Consider the following 10,213-nt stretch of genomic DNA (forward strand, 5'->3'; position numbering starts at 1 on the left):
ACATTGTTTAGTGGAATGAACAGGACAGACACCGCAGAGATCGAAAGCGGGGATTTTCCGTTTATTGACTTTGTCGGCCGTGTCTCCGACTTTGGTTTTGAGTTTTTTGTATAATTAATCTCACTAATCTCAATGCGGGAGCTGAGTGCATTGTGGGTGATTCCCTTCAGTGATTCCGGAGCTGAGGAAGGAGTCAATGGAGGTTTGGGTTTGCCCCTTGTATGTCCGCCAATGCCGGTGCAGTCTTACTGCAGTCTTCCAGTGGATGAGGGGTATTAGTAGGTGTGCGTATCTGTATGTGGGGGGGGGGATGTTTGTTAGCAGGCAGGCTCCTTCGCCATGCCTGTGGATTTCCTGCAGCACCCACCTCCTGTCACAGCCTGCCTTTATCCCCTTTTCGTGGCGATTAGCACAGTGTCCACAGCGAGGGAATTTCAGCTTTGACGGCGGATCTCGGATTAGGACGTCGTGCGCGGAACCGTCACCAGAGCCGTGCGATTTCTCATTATTGCCTCATAATCAGGCTCCGTGCGACTTCTCCGGAGTTTTCCTACTCTCACGACCTCACCCCCCCCCTTAGCCCCCACCCCAAAATAATCGATCACGTTACGTCTGCTAAGATATTCCTGCGCCGTTTGCATGTAAGAGAACACCATCCATTACAGTAGGCAACACAAATAAACAAAGAAGCAGTAAAATTTAATCAAGCTCTCCCCTTACACACTACACTGTGCTAAAAATAAATAAATGCATAAATTCAAATACTGCTGTGCTCATTCTTTATCATTGTGATGGTGCAAACATTCCTAATTAGTGCTGCTGACAACCGTTCTGGCAGTGTTATTTCTTACATATAAATGATTAATGAGGGCTACTGTGCTGGAAAGCACAAAGCATTCCATAAAAAAAGGGAATCAACACATTCAATTAGGGAGAAGGTGGTGGATGTCGCTCCCGTCGCAGACACAGAATTTAATTTTGAACCATATAATTTAATATGATGTAAGACGATCACAGCAAGTCCCCGGGAGGCGACACGGCCAGCCGTGACAGAGGACAGGCGGGGCACCCTGAGAGGGAGAGCAGGGGCCCCTCGGCCGTCTCCGCGCGCTACCATGCCAGCCCGGCCGGGTCCTCGTTCCCGACATGACGGTCACAGTGATCTGAATCTCTGCTGGCTCCAGCTGCTGCCAGCCAATCATATTAACAGGTCAAAGCAAAAAAAAATCCGATCAGAGTCCTTCCAGTAAAGCCGTTGGCTAGTCGCCCTCGAGCCGTCAAATATGCACACCTCCTAGCGTCAGAGGTATAATATTTACTTGTTTACTGACATAATGCCACAAATAGAGCTTATTTGTTGTCTGGAGGGTGTATTTCAGTTGTGTTGCTATTAACGGCACAATGCTGTAAGACCTGCATCTCCCTGGCCTACTCAGCAGCAAGCCCAGACAGTATGGGGTGAAACTCTTATTGTTCATATAGTCTAGGGTTCGACATGCACCAAAGCCAGGAGTGTAGCACCCCCCCCCCCCCCCCCCCAGCCATAACACCAGCACACACGGAAAGACGCTTACTAATCCTTTCCCCACGATAATTATTTGTTGCAGTGTGACCTTAGTTTCAGGTTGCCGTCTGAGAGTGTCCACCACGAGGGCGGCGATCTCTGCCAATTCGCACTACGTCATTTGAGTCGCACAGTGGAAAAATAAATGGGTATGTATGTGTTTTGCACAGCAAATGGTAAAAAAGCAGCATACTGATGCATATGGATATGGCGCTGAATGCCTCTGCAGGTTTCCATTTAAAATGTCTTATCTTCCATATTGGTGACTATTATTCCAAATGTACATAGTTTCTGTGTGGTTTCTGTATCGTGCGATTCCATTAAAATTAAATCACTAGTCAAAATTTATCACTGTGTTGTGTGTTTCATTGTGTCCTTCCTGACATGGTCTCATAACATAACACTGGACATGCCCTTATATAGTATTAAGCTACTTCCCAATGCTGGCCTTATGGAGATTGCTTCAAAAACATTTACGTTTGTCTTTCAATCATTTTATATGATGATTCACGCTGCATGATTCCTTCCCACCTGTATGAGAACCACCTCCATCAGATATGCACCGATCAGCCGTAACATTAAAACCACTGGCAGGCGAAGTGAATAACATCGATTATCTCGTTACAATGGCAGCCGTCAGGGGTGCCGTTACAGATTAGTGAGAGTGAACAGTTCTTGAAGTTGTTGCGTTGGAAGTAGAACAAATGGACAAGCGTAAGGATCTGAGCAGCTCTGACAAGATCCAACTGCTGATGACTGGGTCAGAGAATCTCCCAAAATGGCAGGTATTGTGGGGAGTTCCCAGGAAGCGCTGATCAGTACCTACCAAAAGTGATCCAAGGAAAGCCAATCAGTGAACTCGCGACAGGATCATGGGGGCCTAAGGTTCATTTCTGTATGTGGGGAACAAAGGCTAGCCTGTCTGGTCCGATCCCACGAGAGATATTGTAACACAAATTGCTGAAAAAGTTAATGCTGGTTTTGATAGAATGGTGTCAGAGCACACAGTACATCCCAGCTTGCTGTGTATGGGGCTGGGTAGCCACAGACCAGTCAGAGGACCCATGCTGACCCCTGTCCACCACCGAAAGCACTTACAATGGGCACGTGAGTGTCAGGACTGGACCATGAAGCAATGAAAGAACATGGCCTGGTCTGACTAGTCACGTTTTCTGTTACATCATATGAACAGACAGGTATATGTGTGTTGTTTACCTGGGGTAGAGATGGTACCAGGATAGACCATGAGAAGAAGGGAAGCCAACGGAGGCAGCGTGACTCTCTGGGCGATGTTCTGCTGGGGAACCTTGAGTCATTCGTGTGGATGTTACTTTGACACGTACCACCTACACACCTCTTCATGGCAGCAGTATTCCCTGATGGAGGTGGTCTCAGTCAGCAGGACAATGCACCCAAGATGACTGCAAAAATTATTCAGGAACATGAATAAGACTTCAAAGTGTTAACTTGGCCCCCAAATTCCCCAGATCTCAATCAAATCAAGCATCTGTGAGATGTTCTGGACAAACAAGGCCAATCCATGGAATTCCCACCTCTCACCCTGCAGGACCTAAAGGATCTGCTGCTAACGTCCCGCTGCCAGGTACCCCAGGACACCTTCAGAGGTTTTGTGGAGTCCATGGCTCGAAACGTCAGAGCTGTTTTGGTGGCACAAGGAGGTGCTACAGAATATTAGGCAGATTAGATTTTAATGTTAATACTGATCAGTGTATACTAATCTAAAAGAAATCACTATCAAGAACTGTTAATGAATGTTGATCTTCTTACATCCCCCCCCTAGTATCTTGGAGGTATGATGACAATGTTGCTTTGACTTAGTCCCATGTTCCGTAAATGAGCTAAAAACAAAATTATTTATCTAAAAAGGGGGATGTTTCTCCTTACTCTGCTTTGCTCTTTCATCTCCCAAGAAACATACAATAAAACAGTCAAAACGAAGACCGACGGGCATCTAGGCCACGTTCCAGCACTGTCCTAGACTCAGGAACAATAGATCCTTGTTTCAGGGCTTTCTTAAGGCTTAGATACTCAGATACCCCACCCATCCCTAGCCCTGGGTTTCCACTTACAGCCCCCCCTCCCTGGGGAGGGGCGTCAGCTGGAATGCCCAAAGGTGAGCAAGGAAAGGATGCCGTTTCCACTTCCTGCTCAGCTGGGCAAAGGCAGAGCTTACAAACTCCTGGTGTCTGCTGGTGTTTCGGGGAGTGGGGGGTGGGGTTCAGTGAGGGCAAGGCGTGAGGTTTCATTTCAGCAACCAACACAAACATCCAGAGGGCAAGGAGACAGTCAACAAGAAACCTGGGAACCTGTTTTTTTTACATAATTGGTCTTATGACCCAGGGAACATCTATGGGATTGACATGCTAACAACATTCAGGCTAGAGATCTCGGGTTATTACAGTGAAACCTTTTGCAGATACAATGTTTGCGACATCTCAGCTCTGCAGACCTTTACTTGGGCTGATAAGGCAACATCATTGTGTTTCACCCACTCTAGTCTCTGACAAACTAAAGGTCACGGAGACAACCTCAAGCTGACAGAGGTCATTCGTAACTAGAAGAAGACCGTCATGGATTCAACCATTGAGATTACACAGAGCGCAGGTGATTAGCATGATTCGATACTCATGAATATCTAGGGATATTCTTTTGCAATGGTACATCATACCTTCCCTGTTTTGCTTCATGGTCATCACACAGCTTCATATTTGAAAAAAATATTTGAAGTCGTGTTAGCGAGCGCTCTCTACTGTTGGTGGTAGCCGATGCTAAGCACCCGGTTGTTTTTTTACCATCTCAAAATTCCCGGCGTTGCTAAGATGCTTTAGGAGAAGATTAGCCACCGCTTGGCGCCGAACAGCAAGTCTCGCAGATTTCCTACCAGCGCGTAAAGACAAAGGGAGACAACGAGAGGGGTGCAGAGGAGAGGAGAAGCAAAATAGCAACGGCCCGTTGTGTAAACATGGACGGATAGAGGCTTGCCAGGCAGCTGGCAACTAAAATCATCCCTGGAAGAAAATATTTCACTTTCATAACATGGCCTGAATGAGAATTGACACCTTGGCTATATGTTATCAGATGAACAAAATTCCAGGTCTTTCTCCCTCTTTCTCTCTCTTTGTCACCCTCTGCCCAACTCACTACCTATGAATCACTGTTTGTCCTCCACAGAAATGGCATTAAAAAGTCCATGTGTAGGACACTGGGATGCGGGATGCTCTCATGAATGCAGCTTCCGGACGTTTCTTCACTGACACCCTCATGGTACCTCCTCACTTACGAATACCTTTGAGGTGTTCCATTTCAATATGAACTTTCAGGAATACACACCATCACCCAAGAGGGCCTCAAGAATGTCCCGGTTTTAAGTCTCGCAGACTCTTAAGACACGGTGGACATATTTCTCTCTACAGCACCTTTGAGGAGAAACTCAACCCTTATTTATATAGTTTTTCATCTTCAGATGATGAAGTGTGGTTTTAATATATTTCCGGACTCCTCAACAGCTACCTGTTTGCTGTAGACTGGTTGATTATAAGACCAAGTGTTGCTGTTTACAGATGTAATATATCAACGAAAGCAGTCGCACTGTGCACTAGACGTTCTAGAAGGCTGGGGATAATTGTGTTTCATCCTTGTAGACGTCACGCCTCATGTGATTCTAAATTGGCGTTCTCACACCCCCACAGACGCATCCCGCCGCCGTTGCCGTCATGCCTGCCTGTGTCATCCATCTGGTCAGCGCTTTGGAGGCTGTCTGTGTTACTGCTGTTAGTGCTTGTAAACAGCACAAGTCAGAGCCTGTCGGAGGCTCAGGGTCGAGTAGAAGGCCTCTTTCAGAGTGCGCCTTGGGCGTCCTGTTTCAGGCCGAGAGGAACAGGATCTGTGTTGTTTGCAGAACTGCACACAAAGGGCTTGACAGATCGCCAGATTTCTCCTCTGGGCCAGTTTAGGGTTACCATAACCTCATTATTATGCTTGAAAGACGACAGGTAATCGAATCTCAGGTGGCCGCCGTGTCTTTGCTTGGGGTTGGCCTTCCTTTTATTCCAATTTGCCTTGATTACCTGAACCGCCAAGGCTCCATTTCAGCCACTTATCTCCCCGAAAATAATCATCTGATCGGCCCCTCGGTGCCCCGGCGGGGATACTGTCCCCCGGGTCAAACACGAAATTAGTCCCTTACAGCGCCCCCTACGGAATGCCATCCACAACTGCCACTTGCAGATCAACCAATGGCCACCTGTCTCTTCTCACCCACACTTTGCCATCCGAAGGGGGGGACAGCGGGGGGGTTCAGACCGGTGTGTCTAATACATCTTCTAGACCAAGACCAAGATATGCGTAACAAGAGAGCTGAGGAATAAGGTGCAGCTGGTCACGGGGCAAGCAGAAGGCTCTCTCCTGATGCCGGACGTAGCTGGCTGGGGTTTTCATGCAGAGAACAGAACCTGGCCCCGTTGTCCAGGGAACGGCCCATCGGACGTCACTGCCACGTTCTTGGTGATCCGGGGAGTTACCTGAATTAATGTCTTTCCAGGAAGATAGCATGAACTGGATGGCCGAGAAAAGCCAAGCAGACCTCGTCTCAAAAGGATGAGCCTTGTGCTGCAGTCTGGCTGCCCTCCAGCAGAAGGAATCAGGAAGGTCTGCCAGCACTGGAGGAGAAAGACGAGGGTAGAAATATATGAGGTTCATGTACATGACAAAGGGATGGAGTTCCTTCATTAATAGGAGCAGAATGGTGGCCTCATGTTCTTTCACGACTCCGGTGGCTGTGTGTGTGTGTGTATTTTTTATTTTTTTAACCAGTCACTTCTTTACCCAATAGCATCCATCCCCTGGGTCACATGTTCCAGAACCAGCAGACCACACAGGTTCAGAGTTCCCTCTACAAACCAGTGGGTATCCCTGGTTAATCCAAGGCTGTCCTCATTCAGAGAATCTCCCAGCACACCGCATAACCAGCTATGCAGCTGATGAGCACGCCTACACGAATTCATATTCGGTATTATACATTTATAGCGGTATTCATTGCCATAATAATCCCACATGTTTGGAATATACCCAAAGATATATAAATAATTTCCAAGTTGATATAGTGGTGAATAGAACTGTAAACAGATATCCCCTTATTGATTTTCCCGGGAGAAAGTGCGGTGCCGAACTCGAACAGCAAGTCACAGTTTTTCAGCAACAATTTAGCCATGGCTGCCACCCTCCCAGCTGCTGACTGAAGAAATCAGAAAACTGTAACACACACAGGCCAACAAAGGTCTCCAGCGGAGCCACTCCGACCAGCTCCGCGCGGCCGCAGGGAAACGGAGGCAGCAGTGGTGGGCCACATTATTCTCTCCCCTCTGCGTCTGTGCCCCCCCCCCACCCCCCACCCCCAACCCGCCTGCCTAGCTTCTAAGTGCAGAGCGAGGGACCGAGTGACATTTCCACAGTTCTGACCTTTGTTTTTGCATTGACCGGGGTTCACCGTTCAGCGTGTGAGGAAGAAACAGCTGAAACCGGAGCCATGGCCTTGATAGACTCCTTCCAGAATCCTCTGTAGGGTCTATGCTGGTGTTCCAGCGAAAGTCAGAGCATCACAGGTGGCAAAGACTCATTCCCAAGGAACAGGTGTTGCAAACGGGTTTGTTTTCTGAGGGTGAAACTTCTGGAGAAACGCTAATGGCAATGGATCATTCCAAGACAAAGGTAATAGGCTAAAATGCTAAAAATAATTCTAATAATTACATCGCTGCAGTCTAAGGGCGCGGAGAGCGGCACTATGCCTGGCGCCCACCCTGGCATGGTTTTGTTCTACATCGCCATCTCTCTGCAGCGACTTTTCCACCCGCCAGCGGCAGGGACTGCCGAGAAAATGCAAAAATTGCACTAAATAGCAGAGTATTTAGTGGCGCTGTGCCTCTGCTCAGCACGTCGTGGCTCCGCGGCTTTCGAAGGGCACATTAAGCCTCTGATTCCAGAACCACATAATGACATTCTGACTGCTGCCCAGGTTCGGGAAATCAGCCATCCGTTGATTCCCCTGAGACTGCTCCCTTTCAGCTCGGCCGCGTCGTGGAGCGAATCCCTCGTTTTGGCCGCGGCTAATTGGTCACCTAATTGAACGCGGTGCTGGGCCGCCGTTCCATGCCCTGCAATCAAGGCGTGTCGGGGGTCGTTTTGCTACGTTCTCCAATTCTGACATGACCTCATATTGTTTTTCAATTCCGATTCCTTCCACCACCACCCCCCTCCAACCCTCGTTTATTGCCAGAGGCTGAACAGGTATATTTCATTTTCTCTGACATTTTTCCATACGTTCTGTGTTCCACCTGAGCTAGCTGGAACGCACATCTGAGACAAACAAAATCAGCTGCAGCTACTGGTCCTGTATCCGCTCCTTTGTCCCTGGCACTTTGTGCTCCCATGAGAACTCCGGTGCTGTCTGCAGATGTCTTATCTTTCTCATTTGCATATCCTCAGAGTAATTACAGACTAATCAGATCGCTATTTTATTGAAAATGTCAACATATAACGGCATGGACTTATGCACAAGTAGAGAACTTTTGTTTTACTCCTTAAAACGGTCCCTTCTTCTGCCAATCAGACGCACCTCTGTTGAGGCGCGTCCCCGAAACACTCTGCGTTGCTGTTAACCATTTTACAGGATATATGTCCACTGCACTGTACACAAAGATTGACCTGTGTGGGAGTAGTACTTGCAGCTGATGGCAGGGGGAGGATCACAAAGGCAAAGGTTTATGTTGTGACTTGCTGCCACTTATTTCAGTGCTACCCAAGGCTAACTGTGCTGACTGGATGCTCAGTGTCTACAGCTTATCATTTAGCTGGATATCTGACATACGTGAAGAACAGCATGGATAGCAAGGAAACAGTCCTTCCCTTTCTCTCACTAACCCCTGCAACCCAGCCTTTTTCACGAGGCCTCTTAGCAACTTAGCGCATTGCAAAAGAGCCTTTTGAAGACCGCGAGAGAGAAAAAACGGTGCTTTCATCTGTGGCCACGGTAGTCTGTCAAGTGTCTGGGCAGTTCTGAGCATTTTGGTCTTATAGTCTAGTATGTTAAACCTCATTCTGGATTTTTGGCAGCAGACTCCAGGAGTAGTTTATAGGGCAGACTGAAGTTGACACCACACATCAGGGATGGTCTGTAACTCTCCCATTTGGGAGTCCCCAGCTTTAGAGCGGCTGAAAACCTCCTTTTGAGGCAGACACTGGTCCTTAGGCGAGGTCTTTAAGACAGGCTGGTGACAGAAAATCAGCTGTAAACATTCTCTTCTCCATCCAAACCTGACTGCGATGGGTTGGTACCCCATCCTTGGTTGTTCCCTGCCTTGTTGCCGTAGCCTCTAGGATAGACTCCTCGCACCCTGAGTAGAATAGGCAGTTACAGAAAATAGATGGATGGATGGATTCAAACCTGTTATTTTGTGTGTTTTGTGTTATTCTGTAGCTGTTTTTGAATCTCAATAAACCACAGCTTGTTAGTAATAGAAATGATGAAGTTTATTATGCTGGGAGGTAACGGATGAGAACTTTCTTCCATCACTTTTCCTCAGATGCTTCTTAAGAATACCAGTGTGCCCCCCCCCCTCCTAAGACACACATTTTCCAGTGCCCCTGCTCCTTACCAATCCAGTCAGCTGGAAAATGAGCCTCTGCAACCCCCTCCTCCATCCAGACATCTGGCAGATTAAAGGTGAAGCAGGGGGGCCACACTGATGCCAGCCCTGGGGTGGTGGTGGGGGGGGGGGGTCATGGGGGGTTGGGAGGGCAAGTCTGAAGCCTACGGTTTCTAAAGGAATGACCCCCCCAGGAAATAAGAAAATACAGGAGGGCTAATAGACTTAGGGTTTGCCCTGTGAGCTGGTGGCCAAGGAGGGATTCAGCATGCGCAGAATTTCTGCCCAACTAGGTCAGACAGTGTTTCAGACACAGCCCTCCCACCCACCCCCCTATTTAATTCACAGCTCCCACAATGGAGGAGAGGAAAACCTGTATTACAATGGGAAAAGGAATCTCTCCTGTTTTAAGAATCTCAGTTATGCTGAACCTCCCCCCCCCCCCCGCCCCCCCCACTCTGTCCATCCCATAATTCTCTCCGTTAAGCTTGAAAAGCCTCGCGGACAGCAGCTTCCCAGACAAACAGCTGGATAGCATGCAGAATGATCCTTTAAGGAGGCGCAGTGTCCCTTATAACAGAATAAAAGTACAGTTAGATCTTTACTGAACATCTTCCTGAGTGACTCACTTCACTGGTGGGAAGGCGGACCGCAGTTAAAGAGAACTTCCATGCCATCTCACTGTGCATGTGCGATCGGTAAAACTGCGTGATAGAGGTGTGTCACAATCCTTCACAGAAGATGTTTTCCTTTCAAAATTCCTTAAAATCTAACTTTCGTGTCATCACCCTTTTCTAGATACATAACTAGAATTTCTCATATCCTGCATCCTGTACAAAGTCACGGTAAAGTGGCATTTTTGCTCCACCTTTTGTTATATCTGAAAACACGGAAAACATCACTATAGTGAAAACAGATATAGTTGGGCGACCAGTCGCCACTGGACAGAAACACGAAGTCAAATATACGCAAACAAAACATGCCGTTA

The sequence above is a fragment of the Brienomyrus brachyistius genome, unplaced genomic scaffold (genome assembly GCF_023856365.1).
Source record: "Brienomyrus brachyistius isolate T26 unplaced genomic scaffold, BBRACH_0.4 scaffold44, whole genome shotgun sequence".
NCBI classification, from domain to species: Eukaryota; Metazoa; Chordata; class Actinopteri; order Osteoglossiformes; family Mormyridae; genus Brienomyrus; species Brienomyrus brachyistius.